Raw genomic sequence first — 16,288 nt, forward strand, 5'->3', positions numbered from 1 at the left:
TACATCCAGGGAGAGCCATTTCTGCTTAAAAGTGCTTACATTAGCTAAACGGGTATGTGCGGTGCACAGTGGGCCTAACAAAAAAAAAAAAAAAACAGAAAATAGCAGAACTGTTTACATTTGAGCACCGGGTATGAGCAGCATGCCTCAGGGAAGTGGGAAGGGGAAACAGCAGTTGGAAGGCAATCAAGGAGAAGTAGCATAGCTGGCAGGTGGAATGTATCAGAATCAGCCAATTACACATGCAGCAGCCCAGCACACTAATATAAACTATGCAAACACCCTACAGACTGTTTTTTCCCAAACTCTACACCACCGGTGTACAGAGATGGGGGATTTTTAACTGGCAAACATAACTAAATATTTTAGAGGCTGCTGCTGCTTTACTCCATTAATATGTGCTAGAGACTGAGGGTGGTGGGGAAGAGAATGCTGACAACTGACCCACAGTGAGTAGGAAGAGAAGAGTGTACAGACCCAGGGTAATCTACCAGGACCGCTATGAGTTGGAGATAGTAGAGCGCTATAGGGTGGACAGGGACATTCTACAGCAAATCGTTGAGCTGTGCCGGCCACGCCTTACATACAGAACTAATAGAGGGGAACCCATCCCAGTGGATACCAAGGTATGTCTAGGCTTAAGAATACTAGTCACAGGTACCTTCCAAAGACCAACTGGGGATATCATGGAGGTCTCACAGGCATCAGCATCCAGGGTACTCCACCAGTTCCTGGATGCCATGACGTAACATGCCAATGAGCACATATATTTCCCCACCACCCGTGAGGTGCTGACCACACGTATGAATCTCTTCCACCATATAGCAGAATAGTCTGAGGTAGTTGGTGCTATAGACTGCATGCACATTCACATCAAAGCACCACCCAGAGACCAGGACAGGGTCTACATAAACTGCAAGGGCTTCCCCTCCATAAACTGCCAGGTAGTGTGCAATGACCAGGACATTATCATGAATGTGTGTGCTGGCAGCCCTGGAAGCTATCACGACTCCCACATCTGGCATTGCTCATAGCTGTATACCATATGGCCATCTAGTGGGGGATGCTGGCTATTCACTGGAGCCATGACTGATGACACCCATCAGAAATGCACACACACCTGAACAAAAACACCATAATGAGGCACACGTACAAACCAGGATCATTGTAGAGCATGTGTTTGAGATGCTCAAGTCATAGTTTCACTGCCTTGACATATCCGGTGGAGCCTTGCTGTACTCTCCAGCTACATGTACACAAATGTTCATAGTATGTGCCATGCTACACAATATGATCCCGTGGAAACAGCTGCAGCAAGGACAGCATGGGGCAATGCCACACAGCCCCCCACCATTGCCAAGGCCAGCACAGGTACAGAGAGACTTGGAGGAGGAACATCCTGAGCCTGCCCTTGTAGGCAGAAGGAGGCATGCACAGTATGTCCAGGCTTTGGCAAAGAGGCAACACATAGCACACACACTGAGACTGTAGGGACCCAGGGACTGATACCTCTCTCCAACTCACACATACAGTAAAAGGGATGCCAAACATGACACTACCTGAGCTTTACCAAGTGCAGGGAATGTACTATGTGCATCCAACATAGTCAGCCCTCCAGCACCATCCTCAATACTGGCCCAGCAACAAGGTAAGTCACTCTTCCTATCAATTATTGAATGGAGTAGTATGTTCTCATATTTGTATGTATGACATGGATGCAAGCATGCAAGGGAATTAGGTGGCTGAATGGGGTAGCAGCAGACAGCTATATGGGACAGCAGGAAATCCATAACAAATACTGGTGTCAACATACTAGGTAGCACTACACAAGGTGACAACCCCCAACGCAATACATGTGATGGCCCAAATAACTGTGGGTGTCAATAGGTCACACACATGGATGTCTGTGAGGGTCACATTTCCACCCCCAGCCTCACCCAGCAGGACAGGTGTAGATGACCATGAAGAAAGGCTGGGCTAAGAGCCCTAAATGATGGCAATGGTGAACCCCCCCCCCCACCAGACCTACACAGACATACTACAACAGGTCTGGCAGTTGAATTCCAGTTCTGAAGGGTAAGACGTCTGAAACTGAAATATATGCTATTAAGATCTAACATGTGTACTCTACTGATATGCCTCCTGTCTGCATGATAGGTCACAAAACAATATGAAATGGAAACCAACAGAGTAACCAAAATACCAGTACAGTCATTTCAAATGTTAAAGTCTGCAGGTGTGCACCCCCCCCCCCAAAATCCCATGTAGAAATGCAGTAACAGATGGAGTGCAGTACTCTCAAAATGGGCTACAGTCCTCTGGCAAAGGCCCATGCCTCCCCCATAGTGCCAATGTATGGAATGGCAGGGGGTCTCAACTAACAAACTAACAGTAAACAAAAAACAAATGCAAGGCCATGTTGACAAATGCCAGTAGCATGCCTCCCCATGTCCTACTGCAAGGACTGTGGATCAGGCCATAGATACTACTGGGATAAAGGCCCAACTATAGGGATACCTCTGAGATATTGCTTACATAATGTTAGGTGGAGGAGAGAATAACAGAGGGGGGTTGCAGAAGCATGGATGTCATGGAGTGTGTGAAGTCTGAAACTCTAATGTCCACCCATACTACCCCCAACTGCAAACCCATGAATGAATAGCCACAAAACTGCTTGTAAACTACAATGTGAAGGTAAACTGACCAGATATATCAGTCCTGCCTCTGGATAACCTGGGTGTATCTGTACAGCTGAGAGGTATGGCCCCAGCAGGATATGGTCATTCTGTGAAGTTGAGAAAAGCACAAGGAGGGGATTCCCAGACAGCATACTAACAAGGTGCTGGACCATTTACACAGAAACAGCAGTCTATTGTCTGTAGTTACCCCTCCACAATGGCAGGTATGTGCCAGAATGTGCAGTCTATATGCCTCAGAATATTGGTCTCAGTTTTATTTATCTTGTATTTCCTGGTAAATAACTGTGAGCAAAGAATGATAACTGTCAGTAGCTGATGACATGACACATTACAGAGTACAACAGTACATATGTCAGAATATCTATGCTACAACCAAATATGTCACACAAGTAGCACAGACAGCAATAGTTACAGTATTCCCTGTATGTTAAGCCCATTGTGTCTCCATATTGGCAACCTATCTACAGATATGGGAGGGTGGCCTAATGGTTAAGGTGTTTGCCTTACAAACACAAGGTGCAGGGTTTGAGTCTCACAAGGGATAATTGGCTAAGCTTAAAATGGCTCACAAGGGCAGTTAGTTTAGTACTAATCTATGAATGGCTTCTGATTTTTAGGGTTGGGAGGGTGGCCTAATGGATAAGGTGTTTTCCTTACAAACACAAGGTGCAGGGTTTGAGTCTCACAAGGGCTAATTAGCTAGGCTTAAAATGGCTCACAAGGGCAATTAGCCTAGTACTAATCTATGAACCTATGAACCTGTGAACCTATATCCTGCAGAAACAGTTTGCTAGGTCTAGCCGTAGCACACAAAACCCTGAACTGGAGACCAATCCTCCCTAGAATGGATGCACACACTCAGTATAAAAGGTCATACTGGGCATGCTCCTACATGAAATGAAGCCCATGTCCCACAACACAGTGGACTATAGATATCAGTTATTCGCAGCTATCTGTGCACACACACCAAATTGTACACCATTGATACTTCAGACACACACATTGGATAGGAATACACACACATATCTAAGGTCAACATAATATAATATGTCAAACATACACACACACACACAGACATGCAGAAAAGAAGACAGTGACAGAGAGAGAATCCCATTATGAGGTCTGTCCCACCCACTGCATATCCCATTGGCCTATATCACATGATGTGCTGATGTCATTCACTGTAGAAATACCTTTGGTTAGCCCTCAGCCCTATGTCAGTGGTGCTTGTGATAACTGTGTAACACTACAGTACAAATAGGTATCCATGTAGAAGTTGTAATCTCAGTCCTGTCAAATGTAAAGTTGTGTGTGAGTGTGTGCCAGTGTGTGTGTGTGTGTGTGTGTGTGTGTGTGTGTGTGTGTGTGTGTGTGTGTGTGTGTGTGTGTGTGTGTGTTTCTAGATGAATGTGGTTGAGGCCATTCGCACTCACTAAATCTCCCGTACCCCTCCTTCAGCACTGCTGCTGATGTCACTCACCTTCAAAGACACCTTTGGACAGCTCCCCAGCATATAAGCTCCATGGTGCTTGCGATAACTGTGTAATACTATAGTGTAGTAAACTAGTTAGGTAGGAGTTCCAATTCTGATCCTGGCAACTGTGTAAATGTGAGTGTTTGCGTGAGAGTGTGTGTATTCTTGTAGAGACCTGATTTTGTGGTCATTCACACTTACAACACTTCCCTTAGCCCTCCTTTAGCACTGCTGCTGATGTGACTCACCTTCAAAGATACCTTTGGAGAGCTTGCTGACATGTAAGCGCCATGGTGCATGTGATAAATGTAGAACAATGTAGTACCAATAACTACATAGGTATGGGTTTGAATCTCATCCCAATTGTATGTGTACATATGTATGTCTGTACCTCAAAGATTTTGGCCCAATTTACACCCAGTACACATCTCAGTGCCTGACGTTAGCAGTCCTGCAAATATCATCCACCTTAGAAGTACCTGTTGGCAACCCTAAACCATGTAAGGTCAGTGGTGCATGTGGTAAATGTGTAACATAGTGGTCCAAAACGATAGTTTAATAGAGGTTTGAACCTCACCTTTAGCAAATGTAAACGTGTGTGTAGGATAAAATTTGTTATGGAATCTCTCACCCACTACATCACCCAATGCCAGTATCTACAAGGGCTGGTGATGTTCCTCACCTTAAAAGTACCTTGGCACAACATCCATCCTATAACCTCTGTGGCGCATGTGATAAATGCAGTACACTGTGGTAGTAATACATAGCTAGGTAGGGGTTTGAAACGCAGTACTGGCAAGTGTGTATGTGGGGGTTGGTGTGATTTTATAATAACAGGATCCATTGGGGGGATGGGTTTTGCTAAATTATTATGCTGAGGACCTAGTATATGTCACAATGTCCACATTACAAGGCCAACAGTTGTCAAACACCATAGAGATTGGTGTAGACAATCCACAGCCCTAAACGTGACAGTATGGATTAGTGAAAAATATAGGTAATCCTTCTATTACTCACAGACCACTCTTCATCCTTGTATCATACACAAACACACTTGGCTAGGCAACAACCACTATATTGTTAGTTCCCCTGCATATTGCCTTACAGATAGTACCCATGGTGTGATTGCAGTGGACTACATGCCTGTTGACCGCAACAGTGCCACTGACATAAGAAAGTACTTTGTTGTGTTACATCTCCTGACTGAGTGTGTGTTATCCATCAAGTAAAAGGACATGGCACCCTGTTCCATCTCCTCAGTAGCCCAATCAATGTGTACAGTGGCCCTTTTTCCACATTCCCCACTGGATGCCTGCAACAACTGTAGAGTCTGTAAGCATACCCCACAAATGCAATACCATGCCTTATACACATGCCCTGTATGGACAAATACCACTAACTCCACTGAATACCTGTATCATACTGTCAGTGTAAGTGTAATCAGTACCTCAGTTACACAGCCAGGTCTCACCAAATTAAAGTCAGAATGCTACATCAGAAGATACCAATCTGTCCATACAACATGCCTCAGAGACCTCAAGCACACTTCCACATGTCAAAGAACATGCATGTGGGACATGCACAACCCAGACACTGTCCATGTTATGGAATATAGATCACATACATGGGAAGCAGTGCACATCACTGGCCACCCACAACAGAAATCTGGATGAGTGGATGGGGAATACAATACCCACCCCTGGGGACCACTCCAGTGACTATACTTCTGAGCCACTTCTGGTGACTATTGTCATTTGGTCTGATGCCAAAGTATTCCCTTGGGCTAGCCTTGTAGAGCCTTCAGGCCCATTCCCCTACTACACACCTATGATGCAATGAACCTATGGATCTCGGTACTGGCAAGTGTGTGTGTATGTGTGTGTGTGTGTGTGTGTGTGTGTGTGTGTGTGTGTGTGTGTGTGTGTGTGTGTGTGTGTGTGTGTGTGTGTGTGTGTGTGTGTGAATAGTAATTCCAGTGTGTTTGGTTGATGAATATCCCCTGTGGCTGTGGTTATTAGCAATCGGAGGTGTGTCGAAACCAGAACATGTACCATTCTCCACTCTACAATAGATGTTGTACATCAACATGTACCTATGTACAACCCTCAGCCCTATAATCTGTGAAACGTATGCAATCACTGTGTTACAGACCGGGAATTAATGTGCACATACTGTACCCTGCCTATGATATGGTGGATGTGTCACCACAGTGCCATACCCTGTGGACTTGCTGCAGGACCACATCCTGGTGACACACAGATACCTAGAATGGAAATGGGATACAGCATGTGAGAACACATTCACTCAGTACTTTACTTGTGGGGGGAGAGAGGGGTAAAGCTGGCACTGAATGTGTTTCCAAGACTGTGACCAATATCTGTTGTCTCAGGATAGGTATTAGCTTTGTGCAGTAACTCAAAGGACTTGTGTTTAATGCTGTGGAGGTTGTTGATGTAACTATCAAAGCTGTTGTGACTGTAATCAGTGTCTGCTGCATCTCTGCTTCCATAGATGCCTGTCAGGGACTCCATGAGGGATCCAAAGTTGTGTTTGAGGCTAATAAGGGAATTCAACAGTCATGGAACACCACCTTTCCCTGCAACAATGTCCTCCTTCTGATATACACTTTAGTAATGGCAGGAGACCATCACATTGTCTCTCAGTGTTTGGAGGACAGTGTCTGGGTTCTGTTGGCTCTGACAAGTACCATGCATTAATGTACCTGTTTGTACAGTGCTTATGTGTATGATTCCACAGTCATGCAGCTACATCCCATTGCTATGGGTGCAGTGAAGACATCCACCCCTGTTTTCATGGATGCAAAGTCAGCTTTGGAGAGTTTTTGCAACGTGGTTATCTTTGTGGGGGGTGTGGCTGACATGTTGAGTTCCATGTTGATTACAACCTGTGTGAATCTGCCCATGCAGGGATTGACATCTAGGGATGAGCAACGGTCCCATATTTAAGTAGTCAACACAGATCAAGGTCGTTACATCCTCTACCAGGAGTCAGTATGAGCTGGTCTAGGGCAATGGAAAGGATGAATCCCAGAAGTGTTGGGCCACTGTACTGGTGATTGGCTACATTCCCCAGGTGATGGAGGGATAGTTGAAGACTCATACTATGTCAGTGTTGCATTGGACCATCAGAGATGGCAGGAATGTGCATTGACAGTCTAGGGACATAGATGTGGACCCATAGCAGGCTATGGTCTGGATAGTACTATTACCCTAAGAAGGCAGTTGTATCGGAAGTATCTCCAATGCATTATGTTGGGATACTAGTCTGGAGGTGTTCCGATCCATAATGGAGACAACACCACCTGTGGAGGAGTGGTGTGGTCCATGTTTGGGGGCTGACAGCTGTGGAATGCGTCATAGCCTAATACTGCAGGCCTGTGGTCTGCCGCTGTGAACCACATCTCCATTACAGCAGACATGCATCCTCCACTCCAACAAATGCTATGAGCGACTGTATCCTGACAGTTAGATGTCCACTGTTGAGCAGCATGACCCTCAAATTGCATACATGTGTAGCTGTTATGGTGGTAATAAGATTAGTAATACTGCCGAATAAGGCACCATAGGGGTGGCAAGACACGTAGCCAGTACCTGGCAACCCAGCAGTAACATATATAGAACATCCATGGCAAGTCATTGGGTTCTGTTAATCATGCCATCCCAAGCAGAGAGGTCCTGGATCCCCTGAGAATGACACATAACATGTAAGCCAAAGTTGCAGTCAAACATCTGTTGATAGTACTGCGACATCATTCTGGGTGACAGCGGTACACTGCCCAGGGCTACTGTCACACCTGCCTGAACCACATAATCAGAGAGTTCAACCATGTCTCCGGTCATGTAGTCCAAGGAGGTGTGTCCCAATTCATTCACACCCACATGGATACGGAGGGATGCTCATAGTTGTTGTGGAGTGACATGACTGGCTGTGTCATGTGTTAGATGCTGGCATGTGATTGATATTTACCTGCTCCATATTCAATCTAGTGAGTGGGATGTGTGCGCCTCAGTATTGAGTTACCAATGATCACTGTATTGTGCAAGGTGGTTAGCCTTAGGGGCTTAGGTTGAGGGCACACTGTGTAGGTTAAATATGTGTCCCTTGGCATGTGCCATGTCGTGGTGTCTGAGTGGGTATCTGCCTTGCTGGTCTGTGCTGTTTGGGTAGATGTCCACTGAGTGCCTCTGGGAAGGTGGGTGTGTGGCTTTTCACTGTATGTCATGTCTGTTAAAGTGGGTGTCATGGTGAGCTATGTGTCCACATGGTGTGGTGCAGGTGTTGATCTTATCTTTTTGACCTGCTAGTCCATTCTGTGCTGGAGAGTGCATATGTCCACACTAGGTGATATATGGGTAACCCTCACAGGTCTGAGTGTTTGGAGTTTAGAGAGGAGGATTGTCTGTGTACATGCAACAGTTGCAACAGTGTCCCAGAATGGACATGCGCACCAGGTCAATGGGTGAAAGCACGGATAACCGCAATTCAAACATGCCAGGAGGGGTGGTCATAACTAGTAAGTACTGAGCGACATCTGTGATGAACAAGTACTGCTGATGGCTCACAGGTGTGCCACACTTCATGATACAATAACCTGGTGAAGTGTCAAGCCATAATGCTAGTTGAAGTACAAGACAGAAAGAACTAGCATGATGCATGGGTGGAACAGAAGGCAGACTGTCTGCCACCTGTAATACTTTACCACAGCTGTGCACTTATCAGCAGCTTTTGCCATGTGAAAGTTCTGTAAGTTCTGTAGTGTGTGCAGTAACTGCATAACACTATAGTAGACATACCTAGATAAGCAGGAGTTCTACTCCCAATACTCGCAGTTGTGTGTATGTATGTGTGTATGAATCATGTACTATCTGTCTCATATGATTTTTGACTTGTGTACTACTCTTTACACTTCCATTCACTCCAATTTAGTAGACCTGTTGATGTCATCCACCTCAGAAGTACCTTTGGTCGAGTTGAAAATATATAACCTCTGTGGCACATCTCATAACTGCATAGCACTATAGTAAGAATACCTAGATAGGCAGGAGTTCTAATCCCAATACTGGCAAGTGTGTGTGTGTGTGTGTGTGTGTGTGTGTGTGTGTGTGTGTGTGTGTGTGTGTGTGTGTGTGTGTGTGTGTTTGTGTGTGTGTATGAATCATGTACTGACTGGCTCATACCATGTTTGACCTGTGCACTACCCTTTATAATTCCCTTCACTCCAATTTAGCAGCCTTATTGTCATCCACCTCATAAGTACCTTTGGTTGAACTGGAAATGTGTAAGCTCTGTTGCACATCTCATAACTGCATAGCACTATAGTAGGAATATATAGATAGACAGGAGTTCTAATCCCAATACTGGCAAGTGTATGTGTGTGTGAATCATGTACCATTTGGCCTATGCCATTTTTGACTTGTGTACTACCCTTTACACTTCTCTTCACTCCAATTTATTAGACCTGCTGATGTCATCCACCTCAGAAGTACCTTTGGTTGAGTCAAAAATGTATAAGCTCTGTGGCGTGTCTGATAACTGCATAGCATTATAGTAGGAATACCTAGATAGGCAGGAGTTTTAATTCTAATGCTGGCAATTGTTTGTGTGTGTGTGTGTGTGTGTGTGTGTGTGTGTGTGTGTGTGTGTGTGTGTGTGTGTGTGTGTGTGTGTGTGTGTGTGTGTGTGTGTGTGTGTATGTGTGTGTGTGAGGATCATATCATGTGTGGCTTATACCATTTTGATGTGCATACCATACATGGCTGGTGACCACCTCCCACTACCATTATTTTATATATTGTGGTGACAGCATCTGCCTTCCATGCAGCAGGTTAAACCATTGTGCAGTCCTCTGTACAGATGTGTCTGGAATAGCCATATGTTTGAAACTTATACATGGTCGGAAGTGGTCTGTGTGCCTTAACAATGCCCATGTATGTGATATTATAGCCAAATAGGCCACAGTGAGTGTATTGACATATATGTGGCAGTATAAGGTATCATACCTGACTGAAACATCATGCTGATAGGATGTCTGTCACCCTCACATGTGGCCTGCCTTGTAGGTGTAATACATGAGTACAAATGCTTGGTTTTACAAGTGAACTGTACCTGTTATGGGTCACATTAAAGGCTGGAAGAGGTGTGGACTGTCATATTGTGATCCTAATTAGTATGTAACAGGAGCACCTTGCATCTTAAGAGGGGTGTGTACACAATTTATGTCTACTGTATATCAGTAATGTGTCATGCATGACCTTACCTTAGGATGTTTGACCAGCACAATTTGCTGGCCTCTGTCCAGATGTCTTGGCACTGACAGGTTGTGAGGTATGCTACAGGAATGTTGAATTCATGTCAGATAGGCCCCAGTGGTGACCACTGTGATGCAATACAGTTAACCCCAGCACAAGTGAACATGCACAACAAGCAATATAGCTATTACATAAAGCAATATAGCTATTACGGATGGTTGTGTGCATGGTAAATTGCATATGCTTCACATGCCTGGGGTATTGACAGGCAGCAACAGAACAATGCCATACTCACCAGTTTCAGGCTGCTGTCCCATATGCAGACCAGAGGGTCCTAGGTAGTTGTGAGAGGGAGTTATTGTCAGCAGATGCACATGTGGCCTTGGTATAGGATGGATGAAGTATGCCTGCACATCTACAGTACTAACCGCAATAATACACAATGTCCTGTCCTCACCATAGATGTGCACCTCTGTGCTTTAGAAATCCCCATCCACAACTGCAATCAGACCTGACACATGCATGTAGATACAATACAGTTACATGCATGTCTGATACATTAGTTTACTAATCCCCACTGGGTCCTTACCTGCATGCTCCTCATCCAGTGTATGTGTGTGCAACCCACCTCCATAATGCTTCCCTCAGTGTCATGGCTTGTGCATTCAGCATGTGGCCCAAGTGTGGTGAGAAGCTCCTCGGTGGGTGTCAGTGGGGGCTGGATGGCTTGGCCTCCACCTGTGGCTAGCCAGTCCCTCGCTACAGCAGCAGCCACTTGATGGGTATGGAATTTGAGGTCAGTGGCCTGATGCTGTACATGCACGTAATTTCTGCTATGCAGGCCTGCATCATTTACCCTGTGGACCACACTGTTCCACAAGCAGTCCTCTCCTGCACATCTTCTGCTCTCCATCCACATGACAGGGCATAATGTCCAATCACATATTGGGTGATGATGTCTGTTTCACCAACAGAGACTGTTGGTAGGCAAGCACTCTGCATGTTACCTGGAAGACATAAACAGGAAAAGGTCACAGGACATCATATGGTTGTCAAAATGCACATCAACAGTGGATATTACTTGCAAATAATTCAGACTACACTGGAAACCTCCAAACTATCATGGCTATAGCAGCTTGCATTACACACTTGGTCTTGAGCTATTTTATTCCCCCCAATGTTGGACACTTGATTGCATAATCCTCTATCCTCCATTCATTTCTGTGTAGAGGGTTAACAGTGGTCATCTTCCATGTAGATGGTGTGTGTATGGTGGCTGGTCTGTGTTTGACTGTGGTGTGTGATGGAGCTCTGAGCACATGCCTGAGTTCATGTAGGAGGCAGACACTGATGTTATTATGCCCCATGGAGATATGCTGTTGTTGCCATCAGTAGGCAATATGTACATGCTCACCATTGCTGAGGGGAAGAGTGGGGTTGATGTGCATATCCCCATGTATGACTGGGGTGGACAGGGTGGCAATGTTCCCACCTAATCTGTGTGATGCAGGTTGCCTATAGCCATGGCATGTGTGTATGAGGTGTTCTTTACTCCCAGTACAGGGTAAATTGTGTTGTTTCCTCTGAGATTGACAATATATGTGGAGACACTGTTGCAATTGACCTTGGTGGGTGGATATATCTGATCTAAAGTCATAGTCAGCCTTACAGGAAGTCACCTGTGAACTGACCTGCTTGCTCAGATAAAGGTGGACTTGCTTCAAAGTTGTTGCCTGCACCTACGTGTCCTTGTACAGCCAATGTAGCAACCTATTATGTGGTTTGTGTATTGTTTCCGTCCACCAAAGGGGATTACTTTGTCGAATGCTGGATATACAGGTCAGGTACTGCTGTGTCCATATAGCTGCAGTGGATATAAAGGGTACACACTCCTGATACACTGCCTGGTATTTGTGCAATTGGAGCATGACACCACAATAACTCTCATCATCATCTTCTTTCGGCTGTTCCCATTAGGGGTCACCACAGTGGATCATCTGTTTCCATTTCTTCCTGTACTCTGCATCTTGCTCTCTCACACCAACCACCTACATGTCCTCTCTCACCACATCCATAAACTTTATCTTAGGCCTTCCTCTTTTCTTGTTACCTGGTAGCTTCATCCTTAGCATCTTTTTCCCAATATACTTAGCATCCCTGATACCACATGACACCACAATATTCATAACAATTCCCACCTGTAGTGTGACCTATAGCCTGTACAATTCAATTGAAAACATAACAATCTGGTCTGTGAAAACATATGGAAATAATACTTAGTACAATAAGCCAGTTGAATGAGTGTGCGCACCCTTAAACTTGTGTATGCACCTCTTGAGATGGTTACAGCATTCATCCATCTTGGTCTGGACTCTAACATCATGGCACATCTTCACTTGGCAATAGTTGCTCACCTTCCTAGAAACACCTTTGAATGTATTGCAATGAAATTGGACAGGTTAGAAGGTCACATTCAAGATGAGAAACATTAAGAAATGATCTTCTGTGGTCTGATTGTCATACAGCACACAAACCTCGCATTCCAACAGGGGTGTGTACATTTGTGATATCCACGTATATAGGTGTTGATATAGCTGGTAGTGGTAGGCATGGACAGAGGGTCATAACACAGGTGGACAATTCTCTAATTAATACCTGATAATCATGCCTACTATAGTACCCATATCAGTGTCAGGGCAATGCAACCACCAATAGCTGTACACATATATGTCTGTTGTATGCACTGACACTGATATTACACACATTTGCAACATGCACAACCTATTTACCTGACTGCTTGAAATCCATGTTATTAGTTTTGTGCCTTCCAGCTGAACATATGCATACATACATGTGCTCAGGGGACACCTGGTATACATTTCTGTTTAATATAATTATGGCACACTGTATTTACAGTCTTACTGCTCAATCATACTTCTTAATCTGTTACAGCAGTATGTCTGGACAATGGCACACATAAATGGGTGTCAAAAGGGACATCAGTATTGATACTGTATTACTATAACTGCACCATACATTAGTACGTTGATTGCACAGTACGGTTTGACATCACTGTGATAACCTGGAAGATGTCCAACAGTCATAAGTAGGCTATTATGTTACAATGCCATTGCTCACAGACCTGCCAATGGTTTGGCTGACATAACACAGGTATATGTGTATGTGACTACAGATATCAGTCACAAATGTGCTTATTGTCTAGCAGAACACTGTACAGTTGAATGTTATTAAGTCAATATATTACATGCAGTTCAACATACATGTTTGCAACAGTACTCTACTATGGACATGTCCTATATAGGTGTCTTAGCTTTACAAGGCAAACATGTGTCATACTCATAATCACAGGTAACATGGATATGGAAAACATCCCATTAATTGGCCTAGCAGTGGCACAGTCACAACTGTTTGACAGACACGCCTGCAGTTGTCATATATGAGCTGTCCTTTCCCAGGTGAGTCAGGCTCCTGAGCTGTGATCCCACCTCACAATCTCTCAGAGCATCACATCTGGACAATGCCTAAAATGATGGGGGGGTTAAATCAGGACAGACTTTAAATATACCTGTTACAAACATAGGAAGTTCATAGAATGATACATTTAGCATTACAGTGAATATTCTTAAGGATGTGGAGTCTTAAACTCAAGTGTTTGTCATTACCTGATGACTTCAATCCTCAGCTATTTGCCAGTAAAGTACAGATCTCATGAGGAGAGGAACAGATAACAATACATGATGGTAAAATCTGGATATTCTCTGAGGATCTGTACAACTGAGAGGTATGTCTGTGATATCTAACACTGCAGAGAGGGCCAGATGCTATGGCCATAGCAGCTGTTTAACAGGACATTAGTACAGCATGCCTTGTTGGGACATATATTCCTCCAAATCATGTGTCCCATTATTACAGACCAAGTACTACATTCATTTACTTGCTTACATGTTCCACTTACATTTTTTCTTTCTTCTCTTTTCCACTTTATGTTTCATTTGTTATCTCTCTCTCTCTCTCTCTCTCTCTCTCTCTCTCTGCACTACAGGGGTAGAGCTGCTTTGAATAGGTTGGGCAGCATGGCTTTTGTAGGTGATGCTCATGACCAGGTGATGGCCTGTGCACCTATTGGGGTTCCACACTTTCTAATTGCATGCAGAGCAGCTGTGTATTTCTTCCAATAGCCAAAGTCATGGCAACACACTCCTATAAATGAGTACTACATGTGAGCGTTGGCCCTTTCCCTTACTTGTGAGGAAGACATCTTGGAGTTGTGTGAGCTACTACCTCTTACAACAAGATGTGTGGAGACAAGCCAACTAAATGGTGGGGAAGGTTCAAGAATGTGAGTATTGCTGTTATATGTTTGAAATACTGCTAGTTTAACAGGGTTTTTCTGCACATGCTACTTCTTCATGGGTTTCAGTCTGACAAAGTTCCGTCTCTGCATTGCTCTCAACTGTAGCGCTATCCACATAATGGCTACAGGTTAGCCTGTTATGTATGGGTTGTTCCCCAGACAGGTGTCCTTGATAAATCAGTAGCATACTCTGGTGATTGCATTATGTAGATGGTAACATCCATTTGTTTTTCTGACTTTATATCCCTCAGAAAACTCCAGCTTTACTCTGTCACATATCGCCGACTCAGAGGTGATCTCTGCCTAACATACAAATCTATGTCAAACCCAGAGCTGTTGGACATGCTCCACTTAAAGAAATCCCAGTCCCTCTGAGCTACACGCTCTAGGGACCTAAACCTTGTCACCAAAATAAACAGAACATGCCAGAGGGATAGATTCCTGTCCCAGAGACTTCCCATACTCTGGAATAAACTACCTATCTATATCAAACAAAGCTCCTCATTAGCACTCTTCAAGAAAAATCTTGATGATTGGATGGGAAATTCACCCCGGGGATCACCTCTGTGGCTCTGCTCGACAGTGGCACAGGAAAATAATTTTCTTTGGTGGCAAAAGCCAGGGTACCTTTTTGGCTGGGCTTGTATAGCCCCCAGGGCCGATAGCCTAGTACCTACCTATGAATCTATGAACCTATAGTGCCCCTCTACTCGTCACTCATTAGACCCATCATAGAGTACAATGCCCCATTTAGGATGTACCAGACAAGACACTTCCAACAGCTGGAAAGACCACAAAAGTACCTCACCAAGAGGATTACTGGTCTCAAACATATGTCCTATGCAGCCCGACTGAAAAAACTCTGGCTGTACTCAGTGGCATATCCCTTACTCAGAGGTGATCTCTGCCTGACTTACAAAGCCATGTCCAACTCAGAATTGATAGACATGCTCCACCTAAAGAAATCCAAGTCACTGCGAGCCACATGCTCTAGTGAGCTAAACCTCACCACAACAATAAATAGAACATGCTGGTGGGATAGATTCCTGTCACAGAGACTCCCCATGCTTTGGAACAAAATTCCAAATGACATCAGGCAGAGCCCCTCACTAACAGTCTTCAAGAGAAACCTTGACGAGTGGATGGGTAACAGAAAATACACCCCTGGGATCACTTCATTGGCTTTGCTTGACAGAGGATCAGTTAATTAATCAATGGGGTGGTGAAAGCCGACACACTCTGGCTAGGCTTATAAATGCCCTCGAGCAGATAGCCTAATACCTACCTATGAACCTATGAAACTATGTTACAACAAACCCTGTAACACCAGCAACTTTCTCAGTGTATAACAGCAATATTTCATGCATGGCTGTGTATTTGGGCTTCTGTCCACCAATTATGTCAGGCTTTGTCCAGATATGAGAAAACAAAAAACAAACTGTAGAAATCACAAAAAAAATGGCCAGAGTGC

This window comes from Protopterus annectens, chromosome 13.part0 (genome assembly GCF_019279795.1).
Source record: "Protopterus annectens isolate FY-2018-M chromosome 13.part0, PAN1.0, whole genome shotgun sequence".
Lineage (NCBI taxonomy): Eukaryota > Metazoa > Chordata > Ceratodontiformes > Protopteridae > Protopterus > Protopterus annectens.